Source organism: Pteronotus mesoamericanus, unplaced genomic scaffold, assembly GCF_021234165.1.
Source record: "Pteronotus mesoamericanus isolate MK-2021 breed Mesoamerican mustached bat unplaced genomic scaffold, CSHL_Meso_final contig_78, whole genome shotgun sequence".
Classification (NCBI taxonomy): domain Eukaryota; kingdom Metazoa; phylum Chordata; class Mammalia; order Chiroptera; family Mormoopidae; genus Pteronotus; species Pteronotus mesoamericanus.
Genome location: NW_026555258.1, coordinates 20,665,365 through 20,679,705, shown reverse-complemented (window position 1 = coordinate 20,679,705; position 14,341 = coordinate 20,665,365). Strand labels below are relative to the sequence as shown.

General features: G+C 41.2%; 1 pseudogene; it reads left to right on the top strand.

Moving 5' to 3' along the window:
• The first annotated feature begins 13,498 nt into the window (after positions 1–13,498).
• LOC129079649 (60S ribosomal protein L36a-like) lies at positions 13,499–13,813 on the top strand (annotated as a pseudogene).
• Positions 13,814–14,341: the final 528 nt, after the last annotated feature.

The window sequence follows — 14,341 nt, the reverse complement described above, 5'->3', positions numbered from 1 at the left end:
CCCGAACCTTCCTCCTTCCACCTCCAGCTTCAGGCTCTCGTACATCAACTCAGAAACATCACGGCAGGACCCCCTGGCAGACGAGTTTCAGCATCACTACCTTCTTTGCCCCAAAGAATGGTCTGTGCCTTGCGTGAACAGTTTATTTCAGTGATTTTGTGGTCTTCTTACATGTTGAGTTGGCAGCCATCTGTCCACGCCCGCTCACAGCCCCTGAAGCGCCCCCCTGCCCGCCGCCATGTCCCCTGCTCCAGCCACAGCACGCTGCAGTGCCCTGCTTTACACTCTGGGCTCGCACAAGAGGTGTCATTGGGGGGGAAAAGGCAAAAAATCCAAGACTAAAATTCTTTGAAAAACATCGGGGTTATTTTACCCTTACTATTTTTTAAAAAATGGACAGTGGAAAAAATGAAAATATTAATACTATCAAGTGTGGGATTTATAAATCTAACTTTTTTTTAATGAGGGCATTTGATAGGTGTGTTAAAAGTGGTGAATCTTTAGCCTTACTGGTACATATAGCTAGTTAATGTATTTTCAACTGTGAATACAATCGCAAAGTTATAGAGCATTATGAAATGTTGGAAAGATAGCATCAAAGAGAGTGGCTAAAAGACAAAGTATTATTTGAGACTCATTTCAACTGTTGGGATTAGTCCTCATCTTATAGCTGATACGTCTGTTTTGGAACTTTCACCTAAGCTTTCAAGAATGCGGATATGTATAAAAGTAAGGGATTACCTACAATCCAGCTTTTTCCATAGCTGTGTCAAATCGTGTCCCGAGCAGTGGGGTACTCCAAGGAAAGGGCCAACCAGCACAGACCCAGAAGCACCAAAGCCAAGCCTGTATAACATAAAGTCAGATAGAACTGGCAGGGGAATAAGGTCAAAGTGGGACCTGAGTCCGCAAACCCAGGAAGCCTGAAGGTTGGGAGGCCGCTGCTCCAAGCCCGGCTGCTGGAAGAAAGCACAGATGCGGGACTAGGAAGCCCCCTCACAGGAGGTCTAACAAGCCTCACCAAATACCCACAGAGTCTCGACAAGCTTTGAAGGAGAAGTCATTAACCAGCATCTAACATACAGAATAGGTTGCTCCAGAAATTCTTCATTTCGTAGAAAATGTGAATATGAACCGTGATTTGTACTGGTCTGATCTGGAAATCCCCAGTTAAGAAGACACAAATGTTCATTCAGAGCTAATTCTAGAGCAGTGCTGTCCAAGAGAAATACAATGGGAGCCACAGATCTCATTTTAAATTTTCTAGTAACCACATTCAAAAGAGAAACAGATAAAATTAATTTTAATACTCTATTTCATTTAAACCAATATATGCAAGTATTAGCACTACCAAATGTAATCCATATAAAAGTTAGTGAAATATTTTACATTTGTCACACCGAGTCTTCAAAATCCATTGTATTTTTACACTTATAGCACATCTCAATATAAATGCTAAATTTTTAACGGACATACTTATCAGTATTTAGGTCATAAAATGTATAGTTGAAAAAAACAGACTCACATACCCAAACTGTTTCACATACATTTGAAAGTTTTCCAGTAACCGAATTGAGTACCCGTTTCTAAATTTAAATTAATTACAATTAAACAAAATTTTAAAACTCAGTTCCTCAGTCATACCAGCCACACTTCAAGCGCCCAGTAGCTACATGCGCCTAGTGGCTCCCATAAGGCACAGCTCAGCCCTAGATCCCCAGGCTGCGTGTCTGACTCGTTTCCCGACAGCCACTACCGGACGCCCGCTCAGGAATAGAGAGCAACGTGACAGAAATAATCCTTTCTTTTGTAGAATGCTTTGAGAATTCTAAAATACTATATAAACCCAATAGAATATGGTGGATTGTACAGGAGCTTTGCTAGGAAAAATATTTGAGCTCAAATCCCAGCTCTGACACCTCCTGCTGACCAGTCACAGGAGCCTTGCCCCGCCTCTGTTTTTTGTATGTAGGAGATTGATATTATGTGGCCACCAAGCTTGTGGGATTGATCTGAGGATCAAATAAGACGATATGTAGAAAGGAGAATAAAAGGTACAGAGATGTTAGTTGTCATTATTATTGCAGTTAGATGACGTGGGTATCATCCTTGTTTTATAAGGAAGCTCAGTCTCAGGAATTTAATAACCCAAAGTCACACACCCAGAACATTATAGAAGAAGGATCCAAAACTGTACTTTCCAGCTCCAAATCAAATACTTTTTCCACTATTGGTACAACAGATACCTTAAATAAGATCTAAATACACAACTCCAATCTGAGAATACTTAGGGGTTAAGTAAAGAAAAGAAATTTGAGTTAAGAAATTAGGATTCAATATAATAAAAGGTGATGGGAAAAATTTAAAGGCCCCAACATACTCTAAAAAGAAATACTGACCTTAAGAGAAATGATCAGTATTACACAAAGTTTTAGAGGAAGTTTTACCAAAGTACTTCTCAAGACTGTCAGAAAAATACCAGAGATTTCTCAAGTATTTTCAAATATAGGTGACTACTCTCCCTTCAAGAAACATCAGCTCCTGAGGAGGCAATCATTCTTGAAAAGGTATAGAACCTTTGGGATAGGTCAGAATCAGAAAACATTTCTAAACCTGCAACACTTTCAAAGACAACTATTGTTTGAGACCTGAGCTTTAAATATAAAAAAGATTGCTTCTGTTAACAATGTGAGATTCTCCTTGCAGTTTACCGCACTGATTTACCTTGAAGTCAAAGGTGATGCATGTGGTAAATCTTCCTGTGAAAGTAGAGTTGTTCAGTTAACAACCAGCTGGTGTATGGAGCCCTAGCAAGGAGGAGGCAACACACGATCAGCAAAAAAATCCCAATCCCTCCTCCCAAAACCCCCCCAATCTCAGTTGATATCCTTGCTTTTTTAAGATTTTATTCTTTATTTTTAGAGAGAGGGGAAGGGAGAGAAACATCGATGTGAAAGAGATACTCCCATCAGTTGCCTCTTGTATGCGCCCAACTGGGAACCAAACCCACAACCCAGACATAAGCCCAGAGCAGGAATCGAACCAGTGACCTTTCGTTTTATGGGACACTGACCAACCAACTGAGCCACACCAGTCAGGTCTATGTCCCTGCTTCTTAGTTCATGAGAAAAGTGATAACAAGAGACAACCTGCCAATAGTCCCACCACAAAATCTACCATTTTTCAAACAACTGGATATAGCCTTCCTTCCAGTTGCAAAGGATTGTCAGAAATAGCAAAGGCAAGATCTCTACCTAAATTTTGCCTTCCATATCTCATGAGCGCATCTGATAGGTGGAAGCTGAATTACAGCCAGAACTCGAGCTACAAGGGAGTCAGATCATTTTTCTCACATCCCATAGATAATCCAGCAACAAATTCTGATGATTCAAAATATATTCTTATCTCAAAATATATTCTGAATTCAGCTATCTTGCACCTCCTCTTTTGATACCATCCTAGTCCAACCACCATCATCCTCACTCCCAAACAGCAAGAGACTCCTAGGTGGCTCCTGATTCCAATTACACCCCTTTACAATCTATTCTCACAACACAGTCAGCAATTTTAAAAACTAATCAGATTATGCTGTGACTCCGCCCTCAACTCTCCAATGGCTTTCCATAGCCCCGCCTAACACCGCAGGAAAAAATGAAAATAAATGGCCATGCTTTCCAGAAGAAATGCAGGAACAGCAAAAGCTTCTGCCTTCCAAACCTGAGGTAATTTCAAGTGATTGGTGAAAACTAAATTACGTCTAGATCTCAAGCTGCAAGGCAGGCTGGGAAAATGGCACCTCTCAGTATAGGAAGACCCTCAAAAGAGGTTGGAATATATATTAGGGCCAATCCACTATGTCCCCACAACGTTCATTGCAGCAGCATTTATGACAGCAATCAATAAATCGAAAACATGCTTCAATGCCCAAAAGTAAAGGACTGGTAAAATACAGTCTACTACATCCAGGTCATAAAATAACATGTTCACTTTTGAAGGGCATTATTGATGAAGTGAAAAGTTTTACAATATATCATTTACCAAAATAAAGGGGTTAAAACCAGTACATTCAACCTGATCCCACCTTGAGGGGCAACTAGGGAAATTTAAATGTGACATGTTTATTATTTTTGCAAGTTAGAAAATGGTCCTGTGTAAGATTATGGAAGAGAATGTCCTGTTCTTAAGAATTTTTAATTACCTTTCAAATAACTTAAAAGCAGAGAGAGGGAGTTAACAATGGATGAATCTAGGAAAATGATACATGGACATTCACTGTACTCGTCTTTTAATGTTTCTGTTGATTTGAAATCTCTCAGAATAAAAATTTAGAAGAAAATCCCTGGGCAACAGTGGCTAGTTTTATTTATATGCAAGGCTGCTCTGAGTTCAGGATGTTTCCTTTGCTCACGCCACATCTTTAAAAATTTGGGCTCTCAGACTGCATGTATACAGTGTTGTCATTGCCAGTAACCCCATGTGGGTTTACGCTGCTCTTTCTTCCTTTTCCCATTATTTTAATATGTTCAGAGAAACTACAGCTGTTCCAGGAAATAACATACACACACACGCAGAGACATAGCAGAAATAATTAAATCAGGGATGTCAAATGCACGGCATGTGGGCCCCCAGAAACCCTCCCGCACCGATGGCAATCATCCCTAATAAACCAAGGTGCTCTTTTCCTGCTGAGTCTCATTACACCTCAGAATCCTGCTCAGAACAGCTCTCCAGACAACCCTGAACAGTGCGTGGAAGCTGAAACGTAAAATGAAACCTCTGCCTTCCTTTTTATTAAACAGTCTGTTTTAGCAAAACCTAAAATTACTATGATTGTCATGAGTGTCTCTGAGGTGACTGAAAAAAGAGCTCAGAGCCTGCAGCCAAAGACCTGAATTCAAACCACCCTCTACCTCTTACTTCTCGAACCCTGGGAAACTTCTTAAAGCTCTTTCGTCCTCAGTTTCCCCATCTGTAATAAAGCTTCTTGCAGGAGTACAGGGTTGTTGAAATAAGGGAAACTTCATAAATGCCAAAGACATTTATATATGAAGATTGGCATCGTGAAGAAGGGAAATTCACTCTTGGAAAAGACAACTGTTACAGTATTGATTATGATTCAGAATAGAGGATAAGTTCTAAGAGCCTGAAGTGTTCGTTCATTCGTTCATTCTTTCTTCCCTTCTTTTAAAGCCAATCTAGAAAAAGGGCAAATTCTTAATGCTCCTTCTGTCATTTCTTCACCTTGTGAGTCTCAGGACTCAGTCCTTAGATCTTTTTGCTATTCAAACCACAGGTGATTTCCTTGAATGCTGTTGCCCCTCAAATTTTCAGAGTGTAACAAGATGTTTAAACAGAAATTTAGGCCAATACTCCACCAAATAGTATCAATACTAAAGTAAGGGGCCAATACAAATCAGTATTTTCAAGGTGGGGCATCTGAGAACAGTTTAACTTGGACCCCTCACTGTAACCAAGGTCCTAAAATGGTGAGGTTACTAGAGATGGAAGGGAAGGAGGATTTGTGAACGGTTTTCTTCCAAGGAAGCTGTGCTATGAATAGCTCCTCTCCCTGGAGAATAAAAAGGATAGAGGAAGTCCTCCCTCCATTCAGATCTAGTGACAGAGCAGGACTTAGAGAGTTGATATGTATCCATGGTAGTCTGCAGAAAGGGGGAGCTGCTTAATTAACTGGGGACTGACTCCCCCTTGGGAGTCTACAGGTAAGCGACAGCTAAAGCAGTAGGCAGTATCCCAAAGAGATGATTCTCTTGGAGATCAGCCAAGGCATAGGATGTGCTTCCTGTGGATAAGACGGGAGCGCCGGCCAGGAGCGTTGGTGTTCTTGTTCAAGCGGCCTGCCTGGTGGGTGAGGGGACTGTAGATAAGGAAGTCTGTGCAGAGTGAGCTGGAGGTATCAGATGCATCAGCCACGCCAGTGATGTTGCAGAAAGAGGAGTCACAGCAGGAAAGCAGCCACAGAATCCACAAAAGACCCCGGGAAGACAGAGAAAGTGAAATCCTGTTGGGACGGTTCCAGCCTAGCAAGAACTTTCCAACGTCTTTTCCCTCAGACCTCCAAGGTCTCCAACTCTAGAATGGTTGAAACCATAGCTAATGAGGAGAAGACCAGCATGGAAGAGAAAAAAGCCAACCATAACTTCTTCCCCAGGGGGGAGGGCACACCTGTTGCAGACTCTAGCTTGAGGAGTTTGATGGTAAAGGAAGGTAGAAGCAAAAGAAAGATGACTTTTAATAAAGATATATCATTTAATGATCTGAATTGGACATTATTTCTGAACCAAGACTACAGTTTCCTACTTAAAGAGAGCAGTGGTAGTTTCTGACACCTCTTATTGATCAGAAAAGTCATGATGCCTGCCACAGTTTTCACCCAATAGCAGAGAAAACTGTTCCTCCACAAAATAAATGTTAGAGACATTAGGAGGCAAAAATGAAGTTGTATTCTGATTGATTCAGACTGTGCTTCTACACTATACCTGTGATAATGGTATAACTGGCATCTCAGAAGCATCATACCCAAAGACATATTAACTCTTGATTTCCACCCCCAGACCTACTCTTCCCAGTCTTCTCTATCTCATTACACAGGAACTCCATCATTCCACTTAGGCTAACATCTTTAGTTATCTTTGAATCCTTTCTTCCTCTTACATCTCAGACCAAACTATCAGCAATCCTACAAGCTCTACTCTCAAAAGTTATTCTGAACCTAACCACTTTTTACCCCCCTCTGGTCTAAGTGACAGTCATGTCTCCCGTGAATTATCACGCTAGCCCCATAAGATAAGGCCTTCCTGTTTCTAATCTTGTCTCTCTACAGTCTACTGTCAACACAGTAGCTCAAGCAACCCTTACAAATCATGTAAGATCTGCCCTGAATCTTTCAATGCCTTCACTTTTAACCTAAAATAAAGGTCACTGTCCCTAGAATGCCTACATGATCTAGCTCCTAATTTTTCTTAAACATCATCTCCAACCCTACTCCCCAGCCCTTTGCCTTGTCCGGCGTTGGCCACAGTAGGCTCCTTGCCTGTCCTCAAACAGGCTAAGCACTCTTCCAAATCAGGACTGTTACACTTACTGCTCCTTCTGCCTGGAATTCTCTTCCCCTTTTAGGTTGCTGCTCAAGTATCACCTGATCAGAAAAGTCTCCCATAAGAGCCTAATATAAAGAGCAACTCCATCGTCCCCTTCTCGCACTCTGTTCTCTCCCGCTCCTGAACCCCCTATCTTCCTCCTTTCACCGTAGTTGTGTTCAAGTCACTTGGAGCCACCTGCAGCACTATGCATGTATTTCCTTGTTCATTATCTGCCTTCCCCTACCATGTCAGCAATCCGGGGTAGGAGTTGGCTTTGTCCACTGCTGCAGGCACTGAATATTTTCTGAGGAAAAGAATAATTTATATTAAAATACTTCTAAGAGCTCCTAACATATTATAGCACGTGCGCATCTGTGGCCTTCCATGGTCTCTTATAATATCTGGAAACAAATTCTGGAATCAAGGAGAACGCCCCCTTAGCCTCCTCCAGTCTCCTGATAGACCTGCCCTCCCCCCAATCCCATCTCTCAACAGGAACACACCCTCTTCCCACCCTGGGAGCCTTTCCAGGAAGACAGACAGGGGTGGAGGGGGCCCACGGGGTCTCTCCTTGGCAATTGTGGCTGCACATCAGGACTTGACTCTGACACATGCAGGACCAGGGCCAGACCCAGGGCTCTCCGGGCCTCTGTTCCGACCGCCAGACAAGAATGTCTGTCTCTGTTAATTTGACTTAAGCTCTGTTTAATTACTAACTTGGTAGTTTCTGCTCTCTGCTAAGCTGCTTGTCAAGTATGTGGCACTTTTGATAATTTAGGGGTTGGAATTTAGTCTATTTTTGCGATTGAAAATCAGCCTGGAGCCAGAGTTTCCCTTTTATTCAGAAAGACGAAACAGACGGCACATCAAAGGCAGGCATGCTGTAATTTTGCCTTTTCTGATACATTAAAAGCAGGCCTTTGCACACTGGCTGCTTGGTGTCATTTGGAAATCTCTTCCGGGCCATAAATATGAAGTCCCGTGCTTTCCTATCATTCATTTTTGTCTTTCTGTTGGCCCAGCTTGGTCAGAAAAATTACAATGCAGTGTCAGGAGGCCGCACTGAGGATCCCCTTGAGAAGTGCCCCGAGAGCACGGGAACTGGGAACTAGGAGCTGGAGCCTGGCTTCTGCCACCGGCTCACAGCCTCCGGCTCAATGACTTGAATGCTAACTTAAGATCATTTTAGCTAGAATGATGAATTCTTCAACATTTGTTCATTCAAACCAACATGGACTTGGTACCTGATAGACATCAGGCGCTGGGTTACACAAGAGAGATATGGCCTCTGCCCCACCAGGAGCACACAGTCCGACGAGAAGTTAGCTAGGGAAAGAGACCATCTCGGTCCACATAACTGCCGCAACCAAGGTGTAGAGAAGGCAGACTGGGAGCGTGGGGATAAGAAGTTGGTCTTCTTGAAGGATGCGTAGGTATCTACCAGGATTCAGGAAGCAGGCTCACGGCAGAGAGGTTTACATATGCAAAGGCCTGAGACAATCTGTACTGAACAAAACAAGGAAAGTTCAATGTAGACTATGCGTGAGGGGTAATGAGGCAGGGGGCTAGGAGGAAAGGATGAAGGTGTAAAAATGAAGAAGGTGAGACGACCTTTAGGCTGAGGACCGACAATGGTTAGGTTATGGAAAAACTTAAAATCCCTTGGTAAAATGGGCATGAGAGAAATAATAGCTAACAATTATTCAGCTTTTATTACCATGTTCTAAGTACTTCCCACTTAAATCTGTGGGGTTCCGAGACAGTAAGTTATACTTGCCCAAGATGATTCAGCAGGGAAGAGGTGAAGATGGGAATTGGAAAGCAATCTGCAGACTCCAGAGCCCAGCGCTTTACCATCACACACTGCCTTGCCAGGACTTTGCAAATATGAAATAAGCAAATGGATATAAAAGTACTCTACAAGCTGTAAAGTGCTGCACAAATGCAGCCACTGGTGTTTAATGGGTTTGTTACAAGAATCCCCCAAGCAAGAGGTCTTTCTTCTTCATTGATATTTAATAGTGCAAATCTAAGCGTTCTCTCCCAGCTCAGACTATCAAGCAAGAAAGGATGTGAGAGACAGAAATCACTCTGGAGGAAAGGAAAGAAGTCTGGGCTTTCGTGAGTCACACTGAAGGATGCAAGAATGATCAAATGAAATGAGGCAGCCCTCTGAAAGCTTAGCCTGTGCTGGCACCTGCTGGTGCCCCCAGCAGATGTGCCAACTTCCTCAGGAAATTTTCCCCTGGAGGGCAAGGGCCCAGGGCAGTTGTATGTGTGAAGGAGATGGTTGAAGAAGGGGGCAGGGAGAGTTGCAGCTGGTCAAAAAGGAGCTGGGAGAGCTCTTTTTCTCACCTAAGAGGGTGCTGCACATCTGTGGAAAACTTCAGCCTAGAATTCACTAATTAGAACCATTACTAAGCACCTCCTATGGACATGCATTGTGCTGAGGTCTCACACACCTACCCCAAGAAGAGCACCCCACCCCACCTGCTCTGCAAGATGTTATCCTTCTTTTAGAGATGTAGACAGCTCAAGGACATTACTTGATTTGACCAGGATCACATAACTAACTAGTCAATGACATTCCTAATTTAAGGTCAAATTTAATGTAATTCACACTCTTTTTCCAGGCTGCTTCCAAAAGACTTAAGTTCAAAGCCTAATTCTCCCAGTTGCTGTGTCTGCGATGCTGGCCCATTCACCACTGGCAGTTCTGTTTTGATTGACTGTTGGCTGACACCCTTGCCTTATTCTAGAAGAGGTTTTATAAGGTTGCCTTAAATCCTTATCTGCACTTTGGGGAGAAACCCTCCAAAAGTGTTTGTAGAGATCCTGAAAAAAGGGAATTGGTCTGCAACATAAATAGCAATGTAACTGATCTCATAAAACATAAAATATATCTTTGAATTTCATGGCTTCAAATACAAACAAGATTCTACAATGCCTTCTTAATTGGTCTCTGAAATTAACCAACATAGAAACCTCTGCCCTAGGCCACTTGTTTGTTAATGTTCACACGCTGGAAAATTCTCTTCACCATGAGTGAGTCTAATCAAAGATCTAAAAAACTCATTTTTTGGAGATCAGTTGAAGTTTAAAGAAAACAAAGATACTACGTTGAACCATATAAAATCACCAAAGAACTTCAACATAAGTGATGCAGATCTTCAAAAAGACAGTTCCTGTAGCACTGCACAATGTCTGAACAAGCCAAACCCGGGCCAGACATCAGCACCAGGCACAAGAATCACCTAGGTAGTTGTTTAATACGCAGATCCTCAGCCCTTCCCATACCGGTTGGGTACCGGAGTTGGAGTAGGGTAATTCAGAAATTTTTCCTCTTTAAAAGGTATCCCAGGTATCTCAGGGCCAGGAAATTGCTCTAGGAGAAACTCCTTCTCACGTTTCTGGGCTGGAAGAACATTCTGTTCCCACATACTCAGAAGACAGCACCCCAAGATGCCGCACTTCTCAATGGGCATCCTAGACTGCTTGCAGGTAGGCCAGTGTAAGGCCCTCTCCCGTACAAGTGGGCAACGGCCAGGTGACAGTTTCAAATCCAAACTCCTCAACTTTCCAGCTGTCCTGTGACTGCCTAGCTTTTTTGTTTTAATGATCCACTCCAAACTTAGGGTGGGTTTTTATTTACTTTGTTTTGTTGCCTGAAATCAAATGATTACTGCAAGGCGATTCAGACCACTTTTTGAATAGCTGCGTTTGGGTGACGTGCCCAGCCCCCATCCCTCTGGCGTCCAGGGGAGAAAGACTGTGGTTCCTCTTGTTGGTTTAGAGACTATTTATGCCCATCTTCCACATCGCAGGTCCAAACCAAAGTCTCGTTATTTCTACTATGTTTGTTCTGCTGCAGAATAGTAACATTTACATGGAAATGGGTGTTTTCTCTATCCTGTAATTTGGATTGTTTAGTTTTCCTTTTTGGACTTCTTTGATGCTGCTGACGAAAGGAGTCGGCAGGAATCTGGGGAAAGGAAGAGAGTGGGCTGCAGGGGGCGGAGTAGGCGGCAACGTTGTTTGCGTCTCTGTCTCCTTGGACCCCCACCACCACTTCCCCCGCTGCACTGAGCTATCTCCTTCCAGTTTCTGCTTTCTGCCTCCTACAGCTGAGCTGGAATATGTCAGCATTGAGGGCTGGAGCTCCAACTCTACCACTGACTAGATAGATATACGACCTTGTCTCCCACGTGAACAGTCAAGATGTGGAACCAGATGATCCCTAATTCAATTACTTTCATAAGGTCACTGAGCTGTCACTCATTCCATTATAAGATGACCAGAAAACAAGCCCTTTACTAGCCAAATGACTTTGGGCAAGTTATTTAACCCCTCTGATAGACAATCAAAATGAGTCACATTCTTCTCTTTTCTATCTCTGATGAAGAAAAAAAGTTCCTTCTTTATACCCAGAACATGAAAATAGTTACCAAATCATGCTCCCTCAAACAGCCCTGAGTTTCAAACATGGAGCCATTGCTGAAGGAGCTTTACCCAAGACTTTCCAGGACTTCCAATCCTCAATCACATCCCTACCACAACCCCCACACTCACTAACCCCAGGGCAACGCTTAAAGCTCATAGGTTTAATTTCAGCCCCTCCTCTCCCCTTTGTTTCTTGCTGGAGGGTTCTATGAGAAATGTAAGTCCACTGTTAGGTATTACACTAGAGAAGCACTTGCAAATGTCCACAATAAGGCATACAGAAGGATGTTTAATGGGGCCTTGTTTACCATATTGAATAGTAAGAAACATTGTCCATCAATTACAAAAAAAAAAATTCTGTGGGAAATCCATTTAATAGAATGCTATGCAGCAGGTCCAAAGAATGAGGCAGATCTAGACATACTGATATAGGTAGGCTGACAAGATATATTACTGAATAAAAGAAGCATGTTATAGAATGGCATGCATATTCTATTTTTTATGTAAAAAAACTGTACATATTCTAAGCATGCACATATCCACAACACAGATACACAAACATACATATGAAAATGCATACCAATGGATCGGAAGTATGTATAACAAACTGGTAGCACTGGTTACCTTCAGGGAAGGGATGATAGACGGGTTTTTACGTGAAATGTTTTAATATTTTTACTCAAAGAATATAATATTACTTAAGACACTTAAAATTAACTTGAACTAATATAGCCCCTAAGTAAATGACAACAGCACAAAGAATGGAGGGAAAAAGTATCTTGCTATAAGGTTCTTACACTCTACATGAAATAGTACAATATTATTTGACGATGACTATTTCACAAAATGATAAATTGAAGATAAGTATTGAAGCTGTAAATTAAAGATAAATATTTTAAATCCTGCAACAGCTATAAGACAAAAATTGGTAAAAAGACATTTAATAAAGAGTGATGAAAAATTAGAATCATAAAAAAATTACCCATAAGCAGGTTGGCAAGCGGGGAGAAGCAGCAAAGTCCAGAGGAAACAAACAGAAAACAACTAGCAATATGGCAGATTTAAATATAGCCACAATAATAACAATGTTAATGGTCTACACACTGCAATGAAAAGGCAGAGACTGTCACGTTGGATTCTCAAAAAGTAACATATGTGACATGCTGTCTACAAAAAACTCAACTTCAATATAAAGACATAAATATGTTAAAAGTTAAAAAAACTGAAAAAGATATACCATGCAAACACTAATCAAAAGAAAGCTGGAGTGTCTTTATGAATACCAGATAAAGTAGACTTCAGAAAGGAATATCACAGGACATAGAGTCATTAGATATTGATAAAGGGGACAATTCACTAATAAGATGTAAGAATTCTAAATGTATATACATCTAAAAGCAGAACTGCAAAATGCATGAAGCACAGATAGAACTCAGAGGAGAAACAGACAGCTCCACGATTACAGTCAGACACAGCAGCAGTCCTCTCTCAGTAATTAAAGAAGCAGAAAGAAAACTGGGAATGACACAGAAGGCCTGAACAACACCTTGACCGAACCACCACCACCTTGGCCTCACTGATAGTTATAGAAAACTCTATCCAGCAAACAGCAGGGTACATATTTTTCTCAAGTACACATGAAACAATAACCAAGACAGAATATATACTAGGCATAAAATAAACCTCAACAGTTTATATATTGAAATTACACAAAGTATTTTCTCTCAACAAAGTGGAATTAAATTAGAAATCAAAAATAGAAATATATTTAGAAAATTCCCCAATATTTGGGAACTAAGAAACATACGTCTAAATAAAAAAGCTAACTGAGAAATTATAAAATAATTTGAATTGAAAATGAAAACACAACATATCAGTATTTGTTGGGTTACAGATAAATCAGTATTTATAGGGAAGTTCATAGCATTCAACTTTACAATGATAGTGCAGCCACGAACATGGTGAATATTCCTAAAACCCATCGGACTTTCTATAAGAAGTGTGGCAAGCACAAGCCCACAAAATGACACAGTACAAGAACGGTAAGGATTCTCTTCTGTCCCGGGAAAGCAATGTTACTACAGGAAGTAGCGTGGCTATGGTGAGCAGACTAAGCCAATTTTCCAGAAAAAGGCTACAACTACAAAGACTGTGCTGAGGCTTAACTGCATTGAGTCCAACTACACATTGAAAAGAATGCTGGCTATTAAGAGATGCATGCATTTTGAACTAGGAGGACATACAAGAGAAAGGGCCGAATTATCCAGTTCTGAGCTTCATCTTTTGTTTTATTATAAGGCAATGAAATCTTGAGGTTATGTTCACTTCAAAAACAGGTTACATTGAGAAGAGGAGAATGGTCTCAAAGCAATGATCTAATTAGTATTCACCTTAAGAAACTAGAAACAGAAAGGCAATATAAACCCAAAGCAAACAGAGGGAAAGACAATAAACAAGAGCAGGAATCTATAAAATAAAAGCCAGAAAATAATAAAGAAAAAAATCAATGAAGCCAAAAGCTGTTTCTTTGAAAGACAATTAATAAACCTCTAGTCAGACTGATAAACAAAGACACAAACACCTATATCAAGAATGAGAAGACATCAGCAGATCTACTAACATGAAAAGGCCAATGAGAAAATTTTATAAACAATTATGTAATAAATTCAACAACTTGGATGAAATGAACAAATTCCTTGAAAAACAATACAGCTCCTGCTTTACTGTGGTAGACTGTAAGAATAAATCCCAGCATTGACCTGCCTAAAATACTCTATAGATAAATCATGACCAAAGATGTG